Here is a 26,654-nt window from a genome sequence, read left to right on the forward strand (position 1 = left end):
TTCCCCTCCATTAATCTGCAGTGAATGAAGAATGAATTTTACAGCATTCCTCATTTGCTTAGCTGGATCTCTGAACTCACCTCCCTGGGATAAGGCATCATGACAGCATTGAAGCCCAGCCAGGTAATGGGAAGTTGTGAGCTGGCCTCTCCTAGCAGGGCTGTGTGATATAATCGCAGCGTGCCTCCTGCTTACGTGGCTTTAGCAGATGAGTTCATCCCCTTTCCTGACTTGGAACCAGACAAGTTTACATTCTCAGCAAACAGATGGACAACAAAATTGAAATAAGATCTTGTACTGAAATAGCCCTTGAGTCATACTCTTTGACTGCTCATTCCTATAGGAAACTTGCTCCTTCCTTTTTGCAGAAAGCCAGTGCTGAGAATTCAATGTACTCAACTGTTGGCCTCTCTTCTCAATGTGCGCTTCATATTCTTCTTCTTGATCAAGATTGGAATTCTGCTAATATAAGAATATTGTCTAATTTGTTTTGGCAGAACACCTGGCCTTTGCCTTAAGCAGATGTTTAAAAATAGAATTGAAAGTTTTGCATCAACCTTCTATTTTTGTCCTCCTTCCAAAAAAGGTCCTGACATGAGAAAAAGGGGAGCTTTGGTTTCACCTATAAATTTATTTTGGGAAGTGAGGGTTGAAACTCATTCGACTTGGTCATTGGGTTCTAGTGCAGGTCATGCCAGTCACTGTGTGACTTCAGTAAAGTCATTTCATTTTTTTAGTGCTCAGTTTCCTCATCTGAACAATGGGAAAGACAAAACCCCAACTGCAGGTTTGTGAGTATTAAATGAGAAGATGTTCATCATAGTACTTAGCTGAGACAACATTGCTGTAATAACATAGATTTTGATTAGTTTTCAGAGATTCAAACCATCTTTCCTCTATAACAAAATAATTCATATTAAGCAAGGAGTAATCAATTTACTTAAAAATGTACTAAACCAAGTGTATTGTGCTCAATGCCTTTCATTCAGTCCTTGCTAAAAATGAGTAATAATGTTCCCTCCTTTGTGATTTCATTCTCCATTTGATTTTGCATCTACCCAAAAGAACAAAAGACATTATATAAAAAAGACATCTGCACTAGAATGTTCATAGCAGCACAATTCACAATTGCAAAGATGTAGAAACAACCCAAGTGCCCATAAATACATGAGTGGATTAATAAAATGTAGTATATTCATACCATGGAGTTCTACTCAGCCACAAAAAACAGTGGTGATCTAGCACCTCTTGTATTATCCTGGATAGAGCTGGAACCCATTCTACTAAGTGAAATATCCCAAGAATGGTAAAACAAGCACCACATGTACTCACCATCACATTTGTATTAACCAATCAACACTTAAGTGCATATATAGTAATGACATTCATGGAGTGTCAGGCAGATGGGAGGAGGGAGGAGGGAATGGGTACATACACACCTAATGGGTATGATGTGCACCATCTGGGGATAGACACACTTGAAGCTCTGACTCAGGTGGGACAAGGAAATATACGTAACCTAAACATTTATACTCCTGTAATATGCTGAAATAAAAAAAATGTAAAAAGAAATAGCACCTCCAGAGGTTAAAAATATATACTATAGTCTACTTCAGGGCATGGTGTGGATCACAATGCCTCATCCCACACATTTGGGGGTATTTATTGCCATCATGCTTTCTCGTAAGAGATATAAGCTGATGTATGTCAGGAATATCACCAGCAATCTGAACTGTTGAACAGAAACAATCGGCATGAACTGGGCAGGCAGCCACCCACATGTACAGTGTTCTTTTGAGGATGATTATATCTGATTTCTGCTTGCTTATCTGTCTCCAGTTTTGACAGCCATAGGTATGTACTGCAACATATATGTTGTCCAAGGTCTGATAGACATATGTGTAAAAATTACAGGTTGAAAAGACTGGAATATATTTTTTTAAAGAATTCAGTAACACTATGTAATAACATTGTTCACTCTCAAAAAAGTTTAGTCTCTGTTGGTCAGCTCATGGATTACTTCCACCAGAAATGGCTAATCTTTTGGATTGTTTATTTTTGACATAACCACTGAGAAGGAGAGCTTCAGCCTGTGTGTGTGCCTTAGGTGACAGGAAAGGAGGACAGACACTTGACAAGGGCCCTGCAATTCCAGTAGAATTATCTGGGAACTTTGCACCAAAGTTTCTGTTATTTTTCTTGAGTTGTTCTCACCCTTACGTGGGGAGGTGACTGAGTCTTCTCTTCACGTCACCATTTCTTAGTTTACTATATTGATGTCTTACATGACTGAACTATTCATCTTTATTCACAGCACTTTTCAGAGGAGTCCTAAAATACTTATTTTGTCTTTTGATAAAATTTGGAAGTTTATATGGTAAGCTCTTGAGCCTTTTTGGGTTTAAGAAAGTACTTGAAATTAATAAACAATAAGGAATAAAGTTGGGGTTGACTTTCCATGATTATCTTTTATTAGAGCCTAAAAACGTTTATAAATTAGTAGTTTTAAAGTTTTTTAAAAAATTGAGTGCCTTGGTCGGAGAAATTTGTTTTCTGCTATCAGGAAAGCTTACCTCTTATCCATATCTCTAACTCTGATCATGCAGTTACTTATGCCTAGAAGGTCTTTCTTCCTCCTCCTTCCTGTTGATTTCCCACACTTCTACCTATTAAGTTCTCCTTGGTGATTTTAAACAAGAGTTCCTTTCTCACACCTGTAATCCTAGCACTCCGGGAGGTCGAGGCGGGTGGATTGCTGGAGGTCAGGAGTTCGAAACCACCCTGAGCAAGAGCGAGACCCCATCTCTACTATAAATAGAAAGAAATTAGTTGGCCAACTAGTATATATAGAAAAAATTAGCCGGGCATGGTGGTGCATGCCTGTAATCACAGCTACTCAGGAAGCTGAGGCAGAAGGATCGCTTGAGCCCAGGAGTTTGAGGTTGCTGTGAGCTAGGCTGACACCACGGCATTCACTGTAGCCTGGGCAACACAGCGAGACTCTGTCTCAAAAAAAAAAAAAAAAAGAGTTCCTTTCTCAGATGTGCTCATTTTGTGAGTCTTGTATCACCGAGGCTGATCTCATTTGAGTACAGAATCTTCAAGCCTCGGTGGGACTATACATTCTGGCAGTACTTTTATTTAAAATTGTTCTGGTCCCATTTACCTCAAGGGTTCAGTGCATCATGCTGAGTCCTTCTTGACATGAGAGATAAATCATTTTCTCTTGAAATTGTGAGTGGGCAACAGGTCTGCCTGAGTTACTAATGCTGCAGAGGAATTGAGATGCCAGGTTGGAAAAAGGAAACTGAAAGCAGGTTTTTGCTGTGCACAATTGGTTTATTTTGATTAAATTCCAAGGTGATACAATCATCTGACTATTAAAAATAATTAATTGCCTTGTTTTCTACCCAGAGATGTAGTGGTTCCAGATTTGCGAGTTAGAATGCATTTTGCAATGGGACGATGAAACATGAGCAACTGTTATTCTGATTTAATGTTTAGGGGATCAGGGCAGGTTACCTGTTCACATCACTGCAAGACATTTCAGGGAGCATTTCTTTGGACATTTGCAGTTTTCAAAACCCCAATGACTGGAAAAATCAAATTATTAACCTACTTGGCTAAAATAAAGTAAAACTATAACAAATACAAAAAGTAGAGATTTTATACATGATATTCCCTCTTCATAATCCAATTAAATTAGAAATCAATAACTAAACATAAAACCAGAAAATATCTACTTGGAAGTTAAGAAACACTTTCTCAGTCAAACCTCAGATCAAAGAGAAAATTAAAGAAAAATGATAGATCTTTTTAGAGAGCATTAAAAAAAGTATACTTTATACCCAAATCTTCAGGGGATAGCATTACCCAAAACTAATACTCAGAGGAAAATTGATAACAGTAAATATCTGTTTTATTCATGAAGAAAAGACCAGAAAAACACCTGCCTGCCCCCCTCAAAAAAACCTCCCAAAACCAAATACACAGAAACACACACAAACTAGTAAGAAGAAATGATAAAGTTAAAGATTAGAATTAGTGGAATAGGAAGAAAAGGTTAAAATAAGACAAAACACTGGAAAAAGTAAAAATATACAAGAGTAGGAAGGAGGAAACAGACACAATCACAAATGCAGGAGAGATGGAAATAATTATAAGAATTATACATGAAGAGTAGGTATAAAACTCTGTGGAAACAAATTTGAAAATATGGAAGAAATGGATAATTTATAAGCCAAATATAAATGACCAAAATTTATACGAGTAGCGAATTCAAACAGATTAATTATATATAGAAGTCCTAGCCTCTTATGTCCCATTTGACATTTGCAGTGGGTTTTTTATTTTTAGGAAAGTAGTGCTACTTAACGACGCATTAAAATAAGATGGGATGGTGGTCCTCCATCATACATATCAAGTTTTATTGTGGTCATGTCTAATAGTGTGTATGATGCTTGTGTTGTGAAGATTGTTTTTCACTTGTGCTTAAATTTGAAAGATGATGAGTATAGCCCCCTTTTTTCCCCTCAGTTCTTTCAAAGTGCAAGTTAACTGACACGTCCCTTTAAAGAACAGCATGCTGCAAAGTGCTTGCTGATAAAATGAAATATGTTCCTACATTGGTAGCTAAGGACAGCTAACTCATTCCAGTCCAAATGGCGGTGGGAGAAGTACTCCATGCCCTGTTGGCTACTTGGTGCACCAGTCAGTTGCGCCATGACCCCCACTGGGACCTGCAGAAAGTGGGGAGCATCCAGGCTGATCGTTGGTGGTTATCAGTTGGAAGTGTGTGAAGCCCGAATGCTCTTGGTACAGTGGTTTTGCCATTTTTTTTTTTTTTTTTTGCATGGTGTAAATCTATAGCTATTTATTTACTGTCTAACAAATTTAAAGTTTATTTTGGAATAATCTCTTTTGGCAGAAAAAGAGCTAAAAGGTGCAAATGTAATGAAAAATTAAGTGTGAAATCCCTGTTTCTCAAGGAGGTTGCCAATGGATGTGTAATTTACAAATCTATGGAAGCAGCATCAATATCTACTTCAAATGTTTGTAATTGTTTTAAGAATACTTTGCCCAAAGACAGTGATTTAACACATGCAAGCCACAGGAGGCATCATTACATTTCATTCCGTGAAGCATGACTTTTCATTTAGATCAAATGATTCTTCTACATCTGTTTTACCAGTTTTCAACTTTAAGTTTTCTTATGCATATATGAAAAGTGAAGTGATAGCTGTTAATGTGGTTGGTTCCACTAGCAGAAGAGGAATTTGCACACAGTTATGCTAGTTTTATATAATTATTATCAGAAGCTTCAAATAGAAATTCAGTTAAATTTATTACCTAAATGGTTTAGTTTCATCTAATTTATGGAATCCAAGTAATATTTTAGAAAAATCATCCCACTGAAGTTTAAATGTTTAATATCTTTGTGAATTCCATTGTCAATTTGGTTTAAAAGTTTGTCATCAAAAATAAAATCTTTTTAACAACTTTATTGGGGCAAAATTTACATATTAGAAATTTCACCCATGTTAAGCGTACGGTTTGATAGTTTATACAGGTGTATAACCATCACTACCATCCAGCTTTAGAGCACTTCTGTCACTCCCCCAACTTTATCTGTTGTCCCTTTGCAGTCAGTCCCTACTTTCACATCCAGCCCCAGGTAGCAGGTAAACTGAGTTTTTCAGGGAAAATGCCAATAAGCATTTTGGTAGGCACAATGTCAGAATATAAGCAACGGAATGGGTAAAGAAAGAAATCTATGCAGCAGAAATGTGCATATATAACTCATCATTTCTTTAAAAAAAACTGCAATAGAAATAGTTGCCAAAATTGACAACAAAATTGACGGTTGAAATTTATTTTTCTATATATGCTACATAGTTGAACTACAAAATTTTTGTGATGAAGCTGATTTGAATACAAAAAAATACTTAATGCAGTATGTGTTTTCTCTCTTTGAAACCAGATTTTAGAAATGTTTTGAGTCTTTGAAGAACTATGATGTTGCCAATCAGTACCTATTAATAGTATTGACCTGTTCCCCCTGCAAAGGAGTCCTCTACATTTTGGTTGTGTTTTGTTTAAAATAAGTTGGAAATTTGTAGTTGTAATAAGCAGGCAAAATGTTCAGCTTTTGACATTTTACAAGTTGCAGTTATGGAAAACAAGGCTTTCAAAGAGGAAGGTGTTAGAATTTATCCTTACAAACGCAAGGTAGGACCTGAGCAAATTAAAAGATAAGAACTCCAAACACAGACTATATGCAGGATTTAATTTCGAAATTATATAGTTGCGCTTGGAAAATCTGGACTTGTAGGAAGCATCTTTTGGTGGAGCTACTGTTTTTAATAGGATAGATTTATGTTTTCTGCCAGAATTCAAAATAGGCTGAAGTTTAGAAGGCCTATGATTTAAAGGTATCTAAATTTGGTGAAATAGCAAAAATAATCATGAATAGGCAATTTATTTGATGAGTTTCATTTGTGTAATTTTTCTAAAAAATACAGTATCTTTGAAAATACTGTGGCTTAAATATTTATATACAGTTGACGCTTAAACAATGTGGGGATTAGGGATGCCAGCCCCACCCTATGCAGATGAAAACCCATGTATAACTTTTGACTCCCCCAAAACTTAACTACTTTTATAATATTCTGTTGACTGGAAGCATTGCTGATAACATAAACAGTTGATTAACACATATTTTATATGTTGATGTGTTATGTGCTGTATTTTTATAATGTAAGCTAGAGAAAAGAAAATGTGAAGAAAATCATAAGGAAGAGAGAGTATGTTTACTATTCATCAGTGGATCATCATAAAGTCCTTCATCCTTGTCATCTTCACGTTGAGTAGACTGAGAAGGAAGTAGAAGAGGAGGGGTTGGCCTTGCTGTCTCAGAGGTGGCAGAGGCAGAAGAAACCCTGCACATAAGGGGACTTATGCAGTTCAAACCTATATTGTTCAAGGGTCAACTGTATTTCAATATAAAAGTAGGAAAATTAAGAATATACTCCATTTAGTAGAGTTTTCTCTGCATTTGTTAGGTACTGGAGCACTGAAGAAAGAGTATCTTAGAAAAGAGTCACTCGAAGGTGGAACCCATTTTAAATTTATTATTAAGACTATGAAGTGTGCCTTTGAAATAGATGACAGGAATACTTGCTTAAAAATTAAAAATACTATATTGAAAATATAACATTCTTCATAAAAATAGCAGTGGCTCAGTATCAGTGATAAAGTACTTGAAGATTTGCCAAGGATAATTTACCTTGTTATATTTTTAAGATTAAGTTAAATCAGTATAGAAAGTTTTTTAAAAGTTTTATTATGGAAGATAATTTTTGAATTGATCTATCTTCTCAGCCCACCAATATAATAAAACCAGTTATTTTGAAAATTAATGTATATTTTTAAAATTCTATCATTTTCAGTATTTGTTAGCATCTTCTTTCATTTTCAAAATGTCCTGGTTTGAATGAAAAATTTATGGTCCATCTTTAAAAGTCAGTTAATTACAGTGTTATTTAACCTCTTCCAGATCATAGAAAGAGATAAGTGTCCCCCCCAATTCACTTTATAAAGTCAGCGTACATTTAGTGCCAGTATAAGACCATACAATATGATCAAGAAGGTATTATTTTAGGAATGTAAAATTTGGTTTAATATCAGGAAATCCAGAAATTTAGTCCCTTAAATTGAAGCTTTAAAAGATGAGTGACATATGATCATATCAATAGTTGCTGAAAAGCCATTTGATAAAGTTCAGTACTATTCCTAATAAAACTCTTAAGGAGGAATAGATGGAAACTACTTAAATTCATAAAGACATCTGTGAACAACAAACTTTATTATGAATGGTGAAACACTGAAACCAATTGAATAAGGATTTAGATGAATGCATATGATCAGGATTTTAATTTATCATTATCTTTTGTGTTCTAGCAAATGGAACAAGATAAGAAGTTATGTTACTGATAATATTTACTGGAAAAGAAGAGATAAAACATCTTTTTTTGGTGTTACTGATATGATTGTGTATACACCATCAAACAGACTAAATTAAAGAAAAAAGCCACTCTAGAATTAATAAAATGTTTCGGGAAATGCCTAGATGCAAGATAAATGGATAAATCGGCATCTCTTCTTTATTTTACTGATAAGCACTAAGAAGTGGGGGTAAAATTTCCCTTATATAATATAAAACCATAAAAATATACATAATATATGAATTTCTTGCAATTCACAAATAGAATAGCAGCTTGAGTTTTCAAAAATTGCATAAAATGCCCATAAACTTTTATACTGTAAAAGAAATTAACAGTATTCTATTATATTCAAGAAAAGTATGAAAAATAAGAACACCATAAAGTCAGTATAATCAAGATAGCATTGGCCTAGCAGTAGACAAATAGACATTAGAACAGAATAGATTCAAAAATAGATACTTCAGAATATAGATGATATTTGATACATGTTGCAGTCCAATTCAGTGGAAAAATCATGGGTTTCTTAATAAATTCTTTCATAGATCTCTGGTTAAATTATAACAGGACTCATCTTAATGATATGAAGTTAATCCATTAATGGATTAAAGATAAATTTAAAAAATAAGACAATAACCATTTCATAGGAAAATCTAGGAAAACACACATATACAATCTAAAGTCTGGGAAACCTTAAGATGGCAATCCCAGATGCTATATAAGAAAAGACAGACATATCAGATATATGCAATCAAAAACCATTAGATGGAAAGAGTAATTTAAAATAAGTCAATAGACTTCACCTGTCTGGATGTCTGGAAAAAGTATTTGTAACATACACGAGTATTGCAGGAAAAGTGCTAATCACTATAATTTACAAAGAGCTCTTACAAATTGACAGGAAAAATATAAGCTATTCGAGAGCAAAATGGACAAAGGATGAGAGTAGATGATTGACAGAGCTAAGATAGATGGTGTGTGTGTGTGTGTGTGTGTGTGTGTGTATCTACCATACATGGATATGATTAAAGGGCACAGAGAAAAATGTTTAGAACATCCTAGGCTATTAACTTTGGTATAGGGGTTAGAGAGGGCCTCCTGTGAGTGGGAAGTGTGAAAAAGGTGACATTCTTCTCACGGACTACTGAGGGAGACAGACATATATTAACAAATAGAGTGCTTCATAAGTGCCACAGTTGAGGAATAAAGAGAGCTGGATTAGAGGAGGAAGGAAAGGCCTATGCATTGTTTTTATTTTTTTAAATTTTTATATATATTTTTTATTTCAGCATATTATGGGGGTACAAACGTTAAGATTACATACGTTGCCCTTGCCTCCCCTCCCCTCTCAAGTCAGAGCTTCAAGCGTGTCCTATGCATTGTTGATTTCCAAGATAATTACTTCCAACAAGTGACATAGTGACTTTATGAGATTAGTATAGGTCTGTTGGTTGGGCATAATATGAGGGTTTTTTTTGAAACAGAGTCTCGCTGTGTTCCCCGGGCTAGAGTGCCATGGTGTCAGCCTAGCTCACAGCAACCTTAAACTCCTGGACTCAAGCAATCCTCCTGCCTCAGCCTCCCGAGTAGCTGGGACTACAGGCATGCACCACCATGCCCAGCTGATTTTTTCTATATATTTTTAGTTGTCCAGCTAATTTCTTTCTATTTTTAGTAGAGACAGGGTCTCACTCTTGCTCAGGTTGGTCTCGAACTCCTGAGCTCAAATGATCTGCCTGGCCTGCCTCTGCCTCCCAGAGTGCTAGGATTACAGGCATGAGCCACCACGCCCAGCCCCATAATATGAGTTTAAAAGTTATTGTGAGGCCCATGGAAAAAGGTGCTTTGCAAAGACATGTAACATGACTGCAATGGTTGCTTATTTGAACCAACCATCATGTATTTAATCTGAATAGGATCCCTCTGTGGGGGAATGGGAAGGATCTGCTGCAGGAATGCTGTTGTGTAAGAAGGCCCTCTCTGAGATTCCATTTTGTTGGAGATGCAAGCAATGTGGTTGCATGGTTGTTGCTACAAGTCTATGGTTGTTGCTACAGGAGCTAAGCCCCCCAGGGGTGCTCCCTGAGGACCATCATGTGGCATGTGCTGTGGGCAGGTGTACTGAAACAACAGCCAACCCTCTCAAGATGTTCTCAGGAGCATATGGAGGACTTCAGATAACCAGTGGTAAATGAGGAAGGGAAATAGACTTTGCCAGCAAAGTCTATTTTTTCTCATGTAGGGTCCAGGACAGGCTCCCGTACACTGGAGGCACCTGCATTTCCCCATTCCGCTGCTCTCTGATCCTCAGATACTTCACCCAGCCCTGCCTTCCATGCCTTCACTTTCATTCCTTTGATCTGTTGCAGATGGTAGTATTTGCTAGCTCCATCTGGCTCCTGGTTTTACTGGGGAGCCAGGGACTTGGTGATTCACTGTTTGGTGGGAAGAGGGAGCAGATGGAGGGGAGGAAGGAGAGGGTAGGAAAAGAAGGGAATCCGCCATCTATGTCATAGAGAAAACTTAAGTTTTTAAAGGTATTTTTCAAAATAAAGTCCCATTGGAAACTTAACATCTATAATATTCCTATCTGTGAGTCATTTGGTCTCTGTTGGGTGGAGTCTTAATTTTAAGAATGAAGTTCCCCATCTGTTAAGCCAATAAATATTTTGACTTTTAATTCAGGGGAGTCCTTTTTTTCCATGTTGGATGTGGATGCACAGTACTGAGTGCTTCATTTCCTATAGACCGGTTAGTACCTTGGCTGGCATGACAACTTTGGGAACATTGTTTGAAGATTCCCCCCCAACCCCCGTCGATTGTCTTATGCAGGAATTTACAAAGAGCTCTTATATATTGACAGGAAAATTATAAGCTATTCTAAAGCAAAATGGACAGAGGATGAGTAGATGGTAACAATAGAAGGCTGTTCTACTGTATTACATACAAGCCTTGCAAACATAAGATTCTTAAGACTTTATTAACTGAATTTCTTATGGAGAATCTTAATTCAGGGCTATTGTGAAGTCCTTTTTTCTAGAGGGAGTTAGACGTTGAACCAGGGTGCTAGACTCCCTTTTCTCATTGGCCCTTAACCAAAGGTTGCTAGTGGTGTTATATAGGATGTTAAGGCTTGGGCAACTGAGTCCTCTGGAGGATTGCTCTCTCATTCAGCTCTCCATCCCAAGTCATTATAGGCTCTTGTGTGGCATAATGGCCATGGCAGTTTGAAATTATTCTGGTTTTTCCTGTTGGGTTCCAGTTGGTTTCAGCTTGCTCTGTAAGGTGTTGAGATGCCTCTTTTACATATGAAATAGAGCACAAATGACACATCTCAAGCTTTGTGAAACTTTTGTTATCAAACCCCAGGTAACTGGCCAATGTCTTTTGGGTCATATTTTGGTTTTCCTTATAGTTTGATGTCAGTTCTTTGATTGCCATGCCACCCTGAATGTATCTCTGGCATAGTTTCTATTATATTATTTTGTAATGTTCTTAGCCTTATTTTATATTGTGTCTTACTCTTAATTCTGTATGCAATGCACTCAATAAATGTTGAAAGAATGGTTAAGATGAACCCCATTAGATGCAACAAAAATGCAAATGACATTGTAGTAGCTGTTTGGAAGTGAAAAATGACCAAACTGTCAGTGGCAGAACACCACGACCTTTGCCTTACATCTGTTCCCATGGAAAGGGAATTGCACCTATTGCAGAAGCTGTTTTCCCAATACTTGGGTTCTTCTATCTGATTTATCAAAGTGGAACAAACCATTTTTGAAAAAAACCTCACATTTTAATGACAGAATATAATATGTCAAGTAAAAGGTATGTGTTAGTAACTCACATACTAAGGTCTAATAGAAGAGTAATTTCAAAAACAAATCTTGATTTTTCTTTATATTAACTAAAGAAAATAATTTTCCAAAAAAGAAATCTTACTTGTTGATTCTTTTCTTATGTAGGACTATAATGTATTTCATAATATATACCTGTTAAGTATTATATATTACATAGTATAGTATATGTTATTTCAGTATCTTACACATATAATCTAGTAATTATGTATATATTTTTTTGCCCCACATGCAGGGAAAACTATATGCTTTGGATTTATTTTGATTTTGCTCTTATATGACTTTAGGTATGTTATTAACTAATACAATTTGTATTATTTACCATTAATGTCAAGATTTTGCATTCCTTCTCTTTAGGAAGTTCTGGAATTCAGATTAGAAAATGATTCTATATTATAATGAAGTTCAAATGATTGCAATCTCTGGTGAACAATTTGTAATATTATATCATTGCCCAGAATTTGCTAAAAAATATTTTTATAGATTGTAGTGTCTGGATTTTATACTTCAGTCTGGGATATCAAATGGTACATTTATTTTTGTAGTCTAAAAGAAGCAATTCTTTCTTAGGCTTATTTGAGGACTCTCCTATTTTACCTACTCTTTAAATACTGCTATTCCTTTGGGTTCTCTTTTCTGCTCCTTTCTTTTCTGTTCCCTTCTTAGATGAATAACACTGAGTTCCTACTGTGTATCAGGCCAGGGCCATAGTGTACAGTGGAGCAAGTTGTGCACTGCGCATTCCTAGGAGGTTGTATTCACTGCCCCACTCCCCTAAGACTTGTGTAGGCATTTCTGTCTGTCAGACACTGTACTAGCTACCTTATGAACCTCTCATTTACCCTCACAACAACCTATGAGATGAATATCCATCATCATTCCTATTTTATGGATGAGAAAACTGAGTTTTGAGTATGTTAAATAACTTGCTTGAGGTTACTTAATGAGTGGGTAGTAGAGTTTGTCTATGTCCAAAGCCTTGGCTTCCCTCTGCAGCATCCACCATTTGTGGGTGATCTTAGCTCTTGGTAATCTCACCCATGGCCACCACCTGAATGCTGTCATTCCTAAATGGCTCTCCACCCCAGATCTCTCTCTGTTGATGGCCTACCACACAGGTCTTCCGGTATACCCCAGAGGCACCTCAGATTCTGTAGGACTGAAATTGAATCATCACATGATTTTCCTTACCACTTCTTTTCTTTCATTCCCACACTTCATGGTACCAGCAACCTGGGCTATTCTTTCTCTCTCACCCGCCACATCCAATCAGATACCAAGTCCCATCAATTCTGTTTCTGAACTCTCCATTGGTTTCCCTCCTTTGCATGCCAATTGTCACTACATTAGTTCAGGCCCCTATTCATTTCTTCTGAATGCATCAGCTCTGAATGACGAAAAGCTTCACCTAGTCTCATGTTTAAGCTGCTGTACTAGCTGTTTGCTCTGCCAGGTTCATCCTTCTTCACCATCCCCACTTGCATACTTGAAGCCTCAGATTTAAATCACCTTCTCAGAGAAGCTTCCTTTGATTTCTTTTCATCAGCTCCCTTCCTTTAGTTGAATTATTCTTCTCTATGCTCCCATGGCATATCATGTCATTTCACTCTCACGCATCACTCATCACCTCATCCCACAGCTGACAACTAGCAGTACCCTGATAATTGATTTGCTTGTCTGACTCCTTCCTGGGTTGAGAAGTCTTTAAGGAAAGAGACCTTATCTAACTTTATCTTCCTAGCACCTAGCAGCTTGTCTGGGAGGAAGGAGATCAATAAGTGCCCAAGGGAATAAACATTCCTTCACACTGCAGACCCCTTAGGCAGATCTGTAACAGCTGTTTGCTTGATAGTATAGCACTCAACATGTTTAGTTTTATTAAATTTTGACTGCAATTAAAAAAATTTTGCATGGTTGAAAATAATCAGTGACAAGGTTATTCAGTTTACAAAATGTTTGTGACAACAGGCAGCGTGATTATTGCTTAATCTATGTTTTTATCCATGTTGGCAGCAGCTTCTTCCCTTATCCTGTTAACAAGAGATTATAACTTAATTGACTAGTAATTTAAAAAGTAGACTCTGTACTGAACTTTGGTTTAAGCCTCTGAAGATTTGCATCAACACTAATAAATAACCACTTCAAAGGTGCTTTATTTATTTTTCCTAGTTCCCTTCCCCCAACAATGGTTACTATACCAAGAAAATTCCTTGAGGTAGATTATTTTAGAACCTAAACCTAAACCACTGCTAAATCTGAAGTTATACATCCTTCAGGGTGGTTTTCATTAACATGCACCTTTCTCATGTAACATATAATAGATTAGTTTTCACTCCAGCTCTGCCCCTGTCTGGTTTGGGCCAACCACTGAAATCTCCCTGAACATCAGTTTCCTTATCTTTAAAATTAGGTTGTTTGGGCTGAAATCGCTAGAAGGACTTTTCAAGCTCAAATATCCTTTGATTATGTTACTTTGAGTCCCTACTGTGTGGGTTCTCTTACCCTTTTATCTCTCCTAATCTTTTCTCTTCCTTCCCCACTAGTGGGCTGGTCCTAGCATCACACACATAGATACACTGTGTTCTTTGGCACTTAGCTTTGACCTAGAAGTTTTCTTCAACTTGGAGAGCTGAGAAGCAGTTTGCTTGTGTCGCTTGGAACTGTGCCTGCTGCAGCTACTTCTCTGGCATGCACAGATCCTTTTCACAAAGGGCTTGCGAGTCCCTTCCTTTTAGGAAGCACATTCCTGAGAGTGGTTGCAAAAGTAGAGTGAGGGTGCATAGTGAGCACAGAAAGATTCCTGTGTCAGAGTAGTGACATTTCTAAATTGCAACATTGGACGGATTTAGGTTGGTGATTGTGATCTGTGCGGGCTGGGGGAGTATGGGTTGTTATAAAGGCACTTGGCTGCAGCTCAGAGCTGCTTCTGGGTGATTTTGCTACATTCTCTTTAATTGAGGGTACAGCCAGGTAAATTACAGAGGACTTCAAGGGAAATCATTGCTTCATAAAGACGGGCCTGTATTTTACGAAGTAAACAAGACTGTTCCTGATTCGACTCACCTGCATTAGAATTTTTATCATTAGAAGCAAAAAGGACAAAATCAGATACAAGCCGTGTTTTCGATGGGCAGTGTCTTTATGAGAGTTTTCTGGGGAGGTGGGAAGTCAGGTCTGGGCTGTCAGAAGTAGAAGGAAGAGATGGGAAGGGGTGGGAAGAGGGGTGGCCCGCCGCGGAGGCAGGATACGCGCACAGGACAAGAGAGGCGGCAGGCGCTGAAGGCCAAGAGCTGTGAACCGTCCCCGTCCGGGTAGGCTGCAGGGCACCAAAGGCTGCGGCGGGGACACGCTGCTCGGGATTCCTGCAGCAGCCGTCCCAGGAGGAGAGGGAGGTCCCGGCACGCAGAGCGGGCGCCTGGGAGGCCTGGGTCGCGCCGGCGGCCGGGTTGGGACAGGGTTAAGGCCATCACCTGCGGCTCAAGTGTGACCCAGATGGGAAGTAGGAAGTGCGGCGCCTGAGCTTCCTGTGTCAATAAACGCGCTGCCGCCGCCGCTGGCTGCGCCCCACGCTCGCTCGCGCCGCGAGGCTCCCGGGCACCGCAGCTGCCAGTCACGGCGAGGAGGCGGCGAGGGACTCCTCCTCCTCGCGGCCAATAGGTCCGGGAGCGCGAGTCCTGTGGCAGTCCTGCATAGAGTAAAGCTGTCCGCCGCAGAGAGCTCGGAGGCAGAGGGGGAGAGAGAATGGAACGGCTCCTCTTCTTTCCCGGTGCGCGCCAGGGAGGCTGCTGAGACGCCCGGCGGTCCCCGCGGAGCACAGGTCTCCTGCCAGGTAGGTTGGGCGAGCCTTTTAAAAAGGCTGCAGGCATGGCAAGACAGGAATGGTGTTGGACGAAGGGAAGGGAAAAGGACGGGAGACTAACTGTGACACGGTGATTTGGGGCTTTATTTTCTGCACCCCCCCCCGCCCCCCAGTGCTTTAAACCTTACAGAATTGAATTCGTCCCTAATGCCTTAAACACCTGTTAACTTTTAAAAAAAAAAAAAAAACAGATGCCTTCGTGAAGGTAAACAGAAAGCAGCTTCATGTCTAATAAAACCGTCTCTATGGAATGGATTGTAAAATTCTAGATTAGACCACACATCCCTGTGTCTTAAGGGGAGACCAAAAGTTGGCATAATCTCGGATTATGCCAAATTACCTTTTGTTATTTGGAAATGCATAGTGATATGTTGACACACATAGCTATAAATAACATGTTAATCGTGGAATCTTGGCCATACATTAGAGAGATTATTTCATCAGGTAATTGCTGATAAAACAGAGTGAAACTCTGATTCTATGAGGGTATTCCCAAATTTAAGTTAAAAGGAAATTGAAGATTGCTGTTTAATAGTGAAAAGGTATCTTTTGATTATCTGTTCTAGGGCACCTTTGGCTTTTCTTATTAGTTTCAGGGATTCTGCTCTAAAGTCCGCTCCTGATGTGTCCACTCCTCACATTCAGATTTCTCAACAGTTAATTTCCCTCTCTGGGAAAATGTTCTTTATTCAGGTTTCCACTACAGACTGGCACTTTCTTATTGCTTTCCGCCACATGTATCTTATCAAATCATTAGCTCTGGGTCTCCTAATAGGATTATCAGTGTTTTTCTGATTTGGCATTTCTGGGTGTTTGTTAGAACACTGAAGATTTGAATTAAAGGACAATGTAACTAACATTTCTGAAGCAGCAGATTAGGGGTGTCTATGCCCAGAAGCAAAATAAAAGAATTTTGGGATGACTCAGTTTTTAGGGTGTGGGTAAGACGCAGAAGGAACCCAGCCAGTCTTAACTGAGTTTCTGGCTAATTAAAGTACTGGCTGCAACAGCTTTCACTGAGATGAACCTCTTGATCTCTGGTCCCTTTCCACATCTAATTTCTCTGTGGGTCCCTCCATCTCCTTATTTCATCCTTCTTTCTTAACCCTGGTCCTTTTCGTAAGTAGTAGTCCCTTCAGTATTTCTAAAACTATCTTGAGGATGACAGAAGGGGAGGAAAAGAAAACTCTATAGCAGATCCACAAAGCTACTTGGACATAATTGTATTATGAAATCCAAGGTCACAGTTTCACACAACTCCTGCCCCTGTCCTTGTACACCTTTGACTCGTGTTTTATTCTTTGTGGTGGGCATAAAGTTAGAAAAATGGTTAAAAAAAAAAAAAAGAAAGAAAGAAAAGAAAAATGCCTCTGTTTCAAAAGTAGCCTGTGATTAGTTGACTGTCTTGATGAGTGAAAAAATACAAGGCAAACATGTATAGTGAATGAGAAAAAGATGTCAAGTAGCAGAATTGGGTTGCTTGGCTTTTTATTTAAAACAAACAACAAAACTCAACCAAAAAACCCCAAACCAATCACCCTAGATAACTTGTTCCTACACTACTGTGCTGGAAGTAAGGTTTGACTGTGGTCAAACACTGTCCATTTACCCAGAGTTTTACAAATATTTACAGTCATCGATGCCAAATATCTTTGTGCTGAGCTCCGAAGAACATTCTCAGCATTCAAAAGCCCCATTCTCATGAATGGTTTCATTTCATTGGCAATTTGAAGGCATCCAGGCTTTCAAACTAGGTCAGCTTAAGACATGTCTTTTTAAAATAATCGGTTTTTGGGTCTCAGATTTATGAACCAGGTTTTTGGAGCCAAACTCTACAGAAAAAGTATGCTCTCTCTAGAAAGAAAAAAGAAAAGCTTATATTATCTACTTAGTAGGGCCATTTAGCTTCCTGGAAAACATTTTTCTCTTCAACAGTATGAATACTTTTAATCTGAGAAAGTATATTTAAATTTCCATCTTGAAAAGTAGGTGTTTTAGACGTGTAGAAGCATTTATGTGTATGTCAGAATCATTTCTCTGAAATGTTTCTGCTAATCCTGGCTTCCTTGTTTCCCCTGGCCTTGACTTACAACATTACTTTCTTGTTGAGTGAGGTTCTTAGTGTTTGAAATCTCCAGTTTGAGGTAGAGGTCAGAAATCATGCTGAACCCAGATGTTGGTGGAGGAACAAAGTCCGAACAGTTTTGGGAATAAGCCTACTTTGTGCAATTGATTATTTTGGATGTGGGAAAGGGGCCAAGCTGCCACACAAGTCATGCTTTGGTCTTCAGAGAGTATCTACAGCCATTGCTCCTCGGTACTGAGACATTTCTTTCAGGAATGCCTACTTTAATTTACAGAAGCTCTTTAGATACACCAAATTATCAATATTTTCAGCTTTTGAATGGCTGGAATGGAATATAGATGAGAACCAGGCCTTAAATATTTTCTGTCCTCCATGTACAATCAGAAGAGTTATCCACTCTACTTACTGTTGGGTGACTATTATTTGCAGGGTGCTATGCTAGATGCTGGGGATATAAAGATATGATATGGTCTCTGTCCTAAAGGAATTCTCATAAGCTTGGAAGTGACTTTGGACTAGAGTGGTAATTCCCAATTCATGTTGTTTTACCAGAGTATGAAAACTACTTTGATGTTTGTTATCTTGGTTCTTTTCTTTTCCTTTCCTTTCCTTCTTTTCTTTTCTTTTCTTTTCTTTTCTTTTCTTTTCTTTTCTTTTCTTTTCTTTTCTTTTCTTTTCTTTTCTTTTCTTTTCTTTTCTTTTCTTTTCTTTTCTTTTCGTCATGTTTTCCTGATGTCACTTGAACACTAAATAATTTGAAGAGGCATAAGAGCACATAAGATTATTTAAATATTTTAATTTATTTTTCACCTTTAGGTACATGTTCGGAGGTCTTGGACTAGTGTTTTATTTTTATTAACTTTGGCATTTGCTATTTACTTGATCCAGGAGTACTTCTAAACCCAGTGCATCGTATCGTCATATTTATTAAAAAACGGAAAACTATACATTAAAGAAAGTAAAAGTGACAATGCTTCTGCAACATGGAATGAAAAACTTCTGATTTATGGAATGAAAAACTTCTCATTTATGATCGGATCCCTTTCTTGAATTGAAAACACAACCTAAGTGAAATACACTTATTTACAGCTGGAGATACTTCTGAACTCATGGCTTGTAGTGTCTCTTAAGAAAATACTTAGAAAATAATGTCTCATTGGTTTCTAATTCCTCTGAAGTCATGAGTTTGAGTCCTAGCCCTTAGTCAACTTGTTCTTTGTCTTTTCTGGAAAGACAGAACATGACTTTTATCTCTTTGCTGGGCTTGTGGCTGAAGCCATAAACCCACAAATTCTCTTGTATATGATTATGTGAAGTCATCTGTTGACAGCTTCAACTAGTTTATCCTTTATAAGAAGGGACTGGGTTTAATCACCTAGCACCTAAAGTATGAAATCTGGGTCTTTGTGGGTCGACTTTGTTTCCTGCATTACAGATTCCTGTTACAAGAAATTGATTTGGCAAGGACATACAAAGACATACACACCCTGCACCTTGCTCAGCATGGGGTGGAGGAGATTCCTCTTCCAAACTGACTTTAAATTTGTGTCTAGTTGCAATTTCATTATGAAGCTCTTAACTTTCATAGGAGGGGGTAATATTTATACATACTTTTATTCATTTGGAGAAAAAATTTTGATTTAGGTATTCATGCTTTAGTGACTGCAGTTTCCAGATAATGTCTTAACCCAAGAAATCAGCCTGTCTCTAACTCTATGAAGCTCTCTGAAATACCACTTCTTCATCTATTAATTACATCATTGTCTGACCTGCCTCTGAGCGGTGTTTCTTTCTGCATCTGAGCTTTGTTGTTTTGCCAGGCAGGGGGAAGAAAAATATTCAGCAGGACTGTGGGAATTATTGTGGGAGGCAGGGGAACCACTGATTTAAAAAGGAGTGGGCAGGGCGCAGTGGTGTTGTTGAAGAGGGAGCCACCATGATGAATGTAAAGTTGCAATGCCAAAAATATCATTGAGCTGTTATTCTCATATTCACTCCTACCTTCTTTGATAAGTTTGTATTATTAGGAAAGCTGAGAATGGATTTCCACCTCTTGAGCCTTACCCTATGGTATATAATGAGAACATGGAAAGAAATATGCTTTTTAGAAAAAGGAACAGCATTTTGCAAATATTACAGTGACATCCCAGATGCCCTGTACTCTGTAGGGTTTGGAGTTAGGTTATCACAATGTCATGTACCTTGTTGGCCATGTTAGCATATCTCCTCCAATATATATTTTGTAGGAAAACATTAAAATAGTTGTAATGGACTTTATTCATAACCTAATTTCAAGCAGCAAAGAGACTGTTCAGAAAACAATTCTTGCTAATATTGAAGATGCTTCTCCTTCCTGTTGGAGTGTCTATTTTTTTTTACCCGCAAAAAAGGTTAATAGGGAAATATTTGCATATTAGTTCCATTTTTAGAAGATAATAGTCTCCAAGTCACAAAATTATTGCCATCCTAGAAACTGTTGAGAGGAAGATGTTAAAACTAAGGACTTGTAGACCCAAGTGCTTTTTCATTTCTTCCTTTCCTTTGAATGAAGCTGGGAAACAGTGGAGAAAACAGAAGTCCCCTCTCCCATCATGTGAGGCAGAGTGATAAACAGTGTTTCATAACACTGCCACCTCACAGGGCCTGAGGAGGTAAATATTTACTTCCTCCCATCTAAGAACTAAATATCTCCTAGGTTTGCCCATGCTAGGGAATATTTTCGAATCTATTTTATTTTCTCAAATAATGATAGAATATTGTATGTGTGATGCCATGTATGTACTCATTGGCCTTGAGCATTATTCTTTTAAAAAGTGATTACATAGATGTAAAAATATACTTGAACAATTGCATTTTTTCTGACTATAGGCGACGCTGCCTATGCTTCCATTTGCTCAGGTCTGACCTCTTACGGTACGTTTTTAACTGTTGTGCCCTGGTTCATCTTGTCCCCAGATGGCCAGAGAGCTGGTCAGAGATGGAACCAGGGAGTAGAACCCCAGCACTGTCCAGTAAGGAAGGAGGTCTGCCATAGGTCCTTGCCTTACTTCACACCAAAATGCAATGTTCCCTCTTGCTCCTGCACCATTCAGCAGGTCTCCCTCCCATTCCAGATTGTGTTGAGGGTAGAACTCCAGCAAATGGCTCGTGGCTGATGATGGTCAGCACTTTATTAGACGCAGTAGGTACCATTTGGGTCACTCGTAGTTTCTGTTAGGAACATGAACCAGTAGCTAAATAAACCAGTCCACTGGGCCGAAGTACCAAGATCAACACAATACTAATTTTCAGATTGTGTTGCGTGAAAGCTGCTTGCCTTGCATGTCGTCTTTTAGGTGGTGTTGGGAGAACTTTCTGAACAAAGCAGAGGTGACACCTTTAGATTGCTGCTTTTTTCTGCTCTATTGGAATATTAGACAATATTTTTCCATTGTACAAGGCAACACTTCAGCTTCACCTCCCCACCACTTACCCTTGCTGAAAACTCTTCCCTGTGCTAGTTCCTCTCACGGTCACACGTTCATGTCTGCTGTTCCAGCTACTTCACAGCCATGGCTCAGTGTCCTGCGAGGGCATAGAAACATTTTGAGAGTATTCATGTGTCTCCTCTTCTGTTTTTTCCCTTGAGTAACTCTTAGTTAGAGTCTTAGAGCATAGCCTGGAATTAAGACCTCAGGGCGGATCATCTGGATTTTTACTTATTTAACATTTTGTTACATCAGTAATATCCAGTGGATTCATTTTGGTAGCTTTCTGTTTCTCTTAGTCTCTTTAGTTGTGCTTTAGCAATTTTTCTGAATGTTATACTTTTTGCATAATGATGTAAAAATTCCTAAATAACTAGATACATATCCTAATAAAACATTATCCTTTCAAATTCCATCATCCTTTTGTGCAAGGGAATAACTGTTTTGATTTTGGATAGTCAAAATAGGCCTAAACTACGCTAGTTTAAAAATACTTTGAATGTTAGCTCTCCCACCCTTGCATTTTGGGAGCAGATTGCTTTTTCAGGCCGCCAGCAGAATATGAAAATTCCTTATACATCCTGTGCTTCCAGCACAGCTTCTGAAGTATTCCTTTCTTTGGCAATTCTAATGAAAACACATGAGGGGAAAAAGTGACTCTCCTTTTCCTTCCTATCAGATAGTACTTCTTGTATAATGAGCACTTTATAGTTCAGCAGACACATACAACAGGTAGAACTGCTGGTTCTCTCTTCCTGGTGATTTGGTGCAAAATCAGATTTTTAGAGTGGCGTTCCTTCCTTATATGACCCAGCCAACCTGTCCTGATTTATGGTTAGTGTATATGTATGTAAGCAAGTGACACCTGCCACCGACCTTGGAAAGTTTAAAGCTGAGGGCAGCTGTCAGGTTTCTCTTCTTTCCAGCATACCCCTTGCATTCTCTGCCCAAATTCTTTTCCCAAGAGGTTCTTAACACCCAATGAGAGGCACAGTCACATCTGCAATAACTGTAAGAGCCATTATGATTGCTACCTTTTAAAAGCAAGTGGTAAGGTGGATAATTCAAGTCGCTTTCTTATTTTAGATAAAAATGTGAGGTATGAGGAGGAACGAGTTGAGCAAGCCCCAGTGAGAGGGAGTTAGCATCTCTCTGGAATGAAGACTTTTCTCACAACCTGGAGGGGAGTGGGTGGGAAATGCCTGTGCTCCCTTGAAGGTGTGGCCCCATTGGAGGGACAAGAGGAGCTGGGAGCAGTCACCAGTCCTCCGAGTTTCACATCATTTACTAAGAAGTTTGGGTGAGGGGTAAGGGGTAGGGTTCTGTTGTGGTTTGATTTTGTAGGTACTGGGGGACATAAGTGAAGAAACCACGAGGAGACCTCGGAGCTGTCCACAGACATCTCAAGTGTGGGAAATTCATTAGAGGCTGTTGGGATTCTCCTGTCTACTCCTCGAAGAGCTTGATTTCCAATCAATCAGTGGTGGAAGGATTTCTTGTTTGATATTCCGTTTTGAAGAAGTGTTTGCTGTGGGTCATCCATTTTGTTCAACATGCATTGTTGATTTTGCCCAAAGTGAACAACTAAAGGGCTGGTTTTCAATTTGTGCATCATGAAGCCTTGGGCCTCTGTGATGATAGCCAGGAGGCTGCTGGGGGGGAAGGGTCAAGGGGTGCTGGCACTGTGTCTCCCACTATTGAGCCGGCACTAGGCCATCTTAATCTCTTTTCTGCAGTGGCGGATTGCCTGAGATTTTTGTTCTTATAAAATTTCATTGCTGAAAATTGTTGGAAAGCCATCACTTTAGGGAATTGGTGTTACTGTACACAGAAAAATAAATCTTCTTTTTGAAGATTCGTTTTGGATTGTTCACATTTCAGAGATGAAATATGGGACTTCTTTCCTCTGTCTCACGGTCACAAGTCCTGCCTGTAGGAATGCTTGGAATTTTTTAAAAACAAAATGCGTCTCTGCTATGTAAAAGGTTTTAATATCATGAAAATATTTTTTCACATAAAATACATATTTTTGTATTTTTTATAATTTTGATTTCATAGCCTATTGGCATGCAACTCACAAACTAAGGAGTGTAAACCCTTATGTATATGACAAGAGACAAGATGATGTTTCAGATGGCCTTTATTAACACAATTTCTAGGTCTGCCTTAAAAAGACAACAATTTCTAACAGATATCTCATTATAAGTATCCAATTGTGGATAATAATTGAAGTAGTAATACAGGTATCCAATTATGTTTCTGCTTTTCAAGAGTATCCAATTAATTTCTAAGAGGTATACAGTTATGCCTTTGATTTTCAAGAGCACATTAAAAATTTGACCTGTTTAATGTCTCCTTCTAAAAAATAATATAGAGTGAGACTGTGAGAGACACTTGGCTTTCTTGAAGAGTACCCAGATCTCTTGCTCGGTTGGAACAGCAGGATTGGCAATTCACAGCAGCTTCCTCCAAAGGGCTCTTCAGGGTAATTGATGTTTGGGTGGGGTGCTTCTGGCCTGTGTCATTTCCCATCTTCCCTACGCAGGAAATATTCACTGGCTACATTTCTTCTTGTTTCAATTGGGATTTCTCTTTTTTGAGGGAAAGATATTAAATAGTTCAGAATATATTTTATGAGAAGTGTTGAGAAGATAGCAATTGGGTGAAGTTGGTATGTGCACTATGAACTGGGGAGTCTTGGAGAAACAACTAATGATGGTTGTCTGAGCATCAACTGGGAAGAGAGAAGAGGTAAAAATCATTCATTTTTACTCCTAAGTTGACCCTAAAGACAGGTCTTTTTTAAAAACTCAAAATCCTGAATTTGAAGTGCAGGTCCATTTGAACTGAATTTGCTCTTGGATGTTAGCTCCTCAGTAGTTAATGGAAGAAGAACACTGTCTTAAACATTACTGGGCCTTTGCCAAGAAAGATCACATCTTCCACATGGAAACTAATCACTGGTTAGTGTCCTGTTGCTATTGAGAGCTCGGCACTTGTCCACGAGGCTGCCAGAAGAACAAGGACATGTGGTCGAGGAGAAGGAAAGAGAAGTTTATTACTTTGCCAGCAAAGGAGGAAAATGGTAGACTCTCATCTCAAAATCCAAATTCCTATACATAAGCAGAAATACAGAGCTTTTTAAAGGGAAGGCCCTCAGTTCTAAGCTATTATTAATGAATCTAATTGTCCCATCCCTGCCAAAGACAAAGCCATGATCTCTGCCCACCTGGGAGGCCGACCCAGACCTCTGCTGGCCAGGTGCTGGGCCCGGGATGGAGCCGACAGTTCAGTTGAGCTATCTCCTGTAACACAAAGAACAAAAGACGTTCCCCTGTTCTTCCCAACTACTTGCCAGAAGCAGGGAATGCAGACCTCAGTTCCTAAAAAGAGTGGGGGGAGTTTTACAGAGACAGAAAACATCTTTTGCCATTTTTTTCCCCAGGCCATTCCCTCTGTTTCATATTCCCCGCTCTCAATTTTATGCATCTATATCTATGGGAGCAGGGGCGACTACTCTGTCACACTGTTTAATTTATTTTGAATCACATCTTCTACTGCTATTCAGGGAGGAGGTAGAAAACCTTAAACACTTTGGGTTACTACAGTTAGTAAATATTGACTCTTTCAGGTATGACATTAAGAAAGTTAATGCTGGCCAGTTGACAAGTAAAGATGTCATTGGTTTTTTCCCTTTCTTTTTCAACTAATCCAATTTGGGGTTTCCCCCTTGTTTTAGTACTTTCATACCTATATATTGAGACTAAAGCCAATGTGGGGCTTATGTAAAGTAATTTCTTTTGTCCAAAAATTGAGAAGAAGAGAATCTGGTTTTTGTTAGGGGAGGGATATTTGCAATGATTTCTATGGCAGAATTTATTAGAATTGGCCAAACTCCTTAATAATGTAAGAACTTTAGGATTTTGCTTTTATTTAACCAGAACATGACATTTCCTGATGTGATATAAAATATGAATATGCAGGAAGATTATTTTTATAATTATTTCACTCCTTTTAAAGATTCTGAATAAAAATAATCTAGTAGAAGGACTTGGCTATAATTTTTATTTTCCAGTATAAAGATATCTTTTCCTATGTCATGCCATGTGTGGGGACAAATTTTATTCCTGTACAACTTCAGTGACCTCAAAGATAGCCATAGTCATGGATTTGCACTCTCATTCTTTCTTTCTCCTTCTTTCTTTTCCTGCTTCATCCCTCCTCCTATAGTATTCACTCCTGAGGCAGCTCTGGAGGGATGGATCAGGCACTGGGTTTGGCCTCAAAAGATGGAGGTTTGTGCTCTGTTATGCCATGTACAAGTTCTGGGAACCTTGGCAGATTACCTGACTTGTCAGTGCCTCAATTTAATCTATAATGCGAAGAAAATAATTATGGTTGCAAAAGTTTAAATGAAATAATATATGTGAAGGAACACAATGAACACTAACACCCTACTTAAAAAATTATTTGGGGGAAATATATATAAAATTTATGATTTGAGTCATTTCAGGTGTATAGTTCAGTGATGTTAAGGATATTCACACTGTTGTGCAACGATCACCACTGTCCGTTTCCAGAACTTTTTCATCATCCCATGCAGAAACCCATTAAACTCTAACACTTCATTTTCCCCTCCCATCAGCCCCTGGGAACCTCTATTCTACTTTTTGTCTCTATGAATTTGACTGTTCTATTAACAGGTACTTCTTATACGTGGAATCATACAGTATTTATTTTTTTTTTCTGTGGCTTATTTTACTTAGCATAATGTCTTCAGAGTTCATCCATGTTGTAGCATGCGTCAGAATCTCCTTTTTATTCCATTGTATGTATGTAACACATTTTGTTCATTCTTCTGGCGATGGACATTTGGGTTGCTTCTACCTTTTGGCTGTTGTGAATAATGTTGTTATGAATTCGGATGTACAAATGCCTCTTTGAGACCCTGCCTTCAATTCTTTTGGCTGTATACACAGAAGAGGAATTGCCGGATCATGTTGTCATCCTTTGTTTAACTTTTTGAGTGAGACTATATATTTAAATATTTTTTGAATCTGTCAAATTTGGTGTTACAGTGATGAAAGTCCTAAATGATGTGCTTATTCATGGTAGTATTTCCCCCACACCCTCTTTATTAAGATATAATTGACAAATAAAAATTGTATGTATTTGTGGTATATAATGTGATATTTTGATACATCTATACATTGTGAAATGATTAAATCAAGCTCATTAACATATCAGCACTTCACATTTTTTTTTATTTTGTGGTAAGAATGTTCAAAAATCTCTCAGCCATTTTCAAGAGTACAATTTATTATTACTAACTATAGGCACCACATTTTTTTTTGTGGTAAGAATGTTCAGAATCAGCTATTTTCA

The 26,654-nt window shown here is 38.3% G+C and overlaps 1 protein-coding gene across 4 annotated transcripts in view; it reads left to right on the plus strand.

Annotated features, from left to right (window-relative positions):
- Positions 1-26,654, plus strand: part of RNF144B (ring finger protein 144B) — a 163,237-nt gene that overhangs the window by 68,944 nt on the left and 67,639 nt on the right. The window contains exon 1 of one of the 4 annotated variants that reach the window (XM_012753542.3): positions 15,378-15,686. The exons of the other annotated variants lie outside the window; for them this stretch is intronic. The gene's annotated coding sequence lies outside the window, so the exon portion shown is untranslated. Of the gene's footprint in view, positions 1-15,377; positions 15,687-26,654 lie in introns of those variants that run through there. 4 annotated transcript variants of the gene reach the window in all.

Source organism: Microcebus murinus, chromosome 15 (assembly GCF_040939455.1).
Source record: "Microcebus murinus isolate Inina chromosome 15, M.murinus_Inina_mat1.0, whole genome shotgun sequence".
In the NCBI taxonomy this organism is placed as follows: domain Eukaryota; kingdom Metazoa; phylum Chordata; class Mammalia; order Primates; family Cheirogaleidae; genus Microcebus; species Microcebus murinus.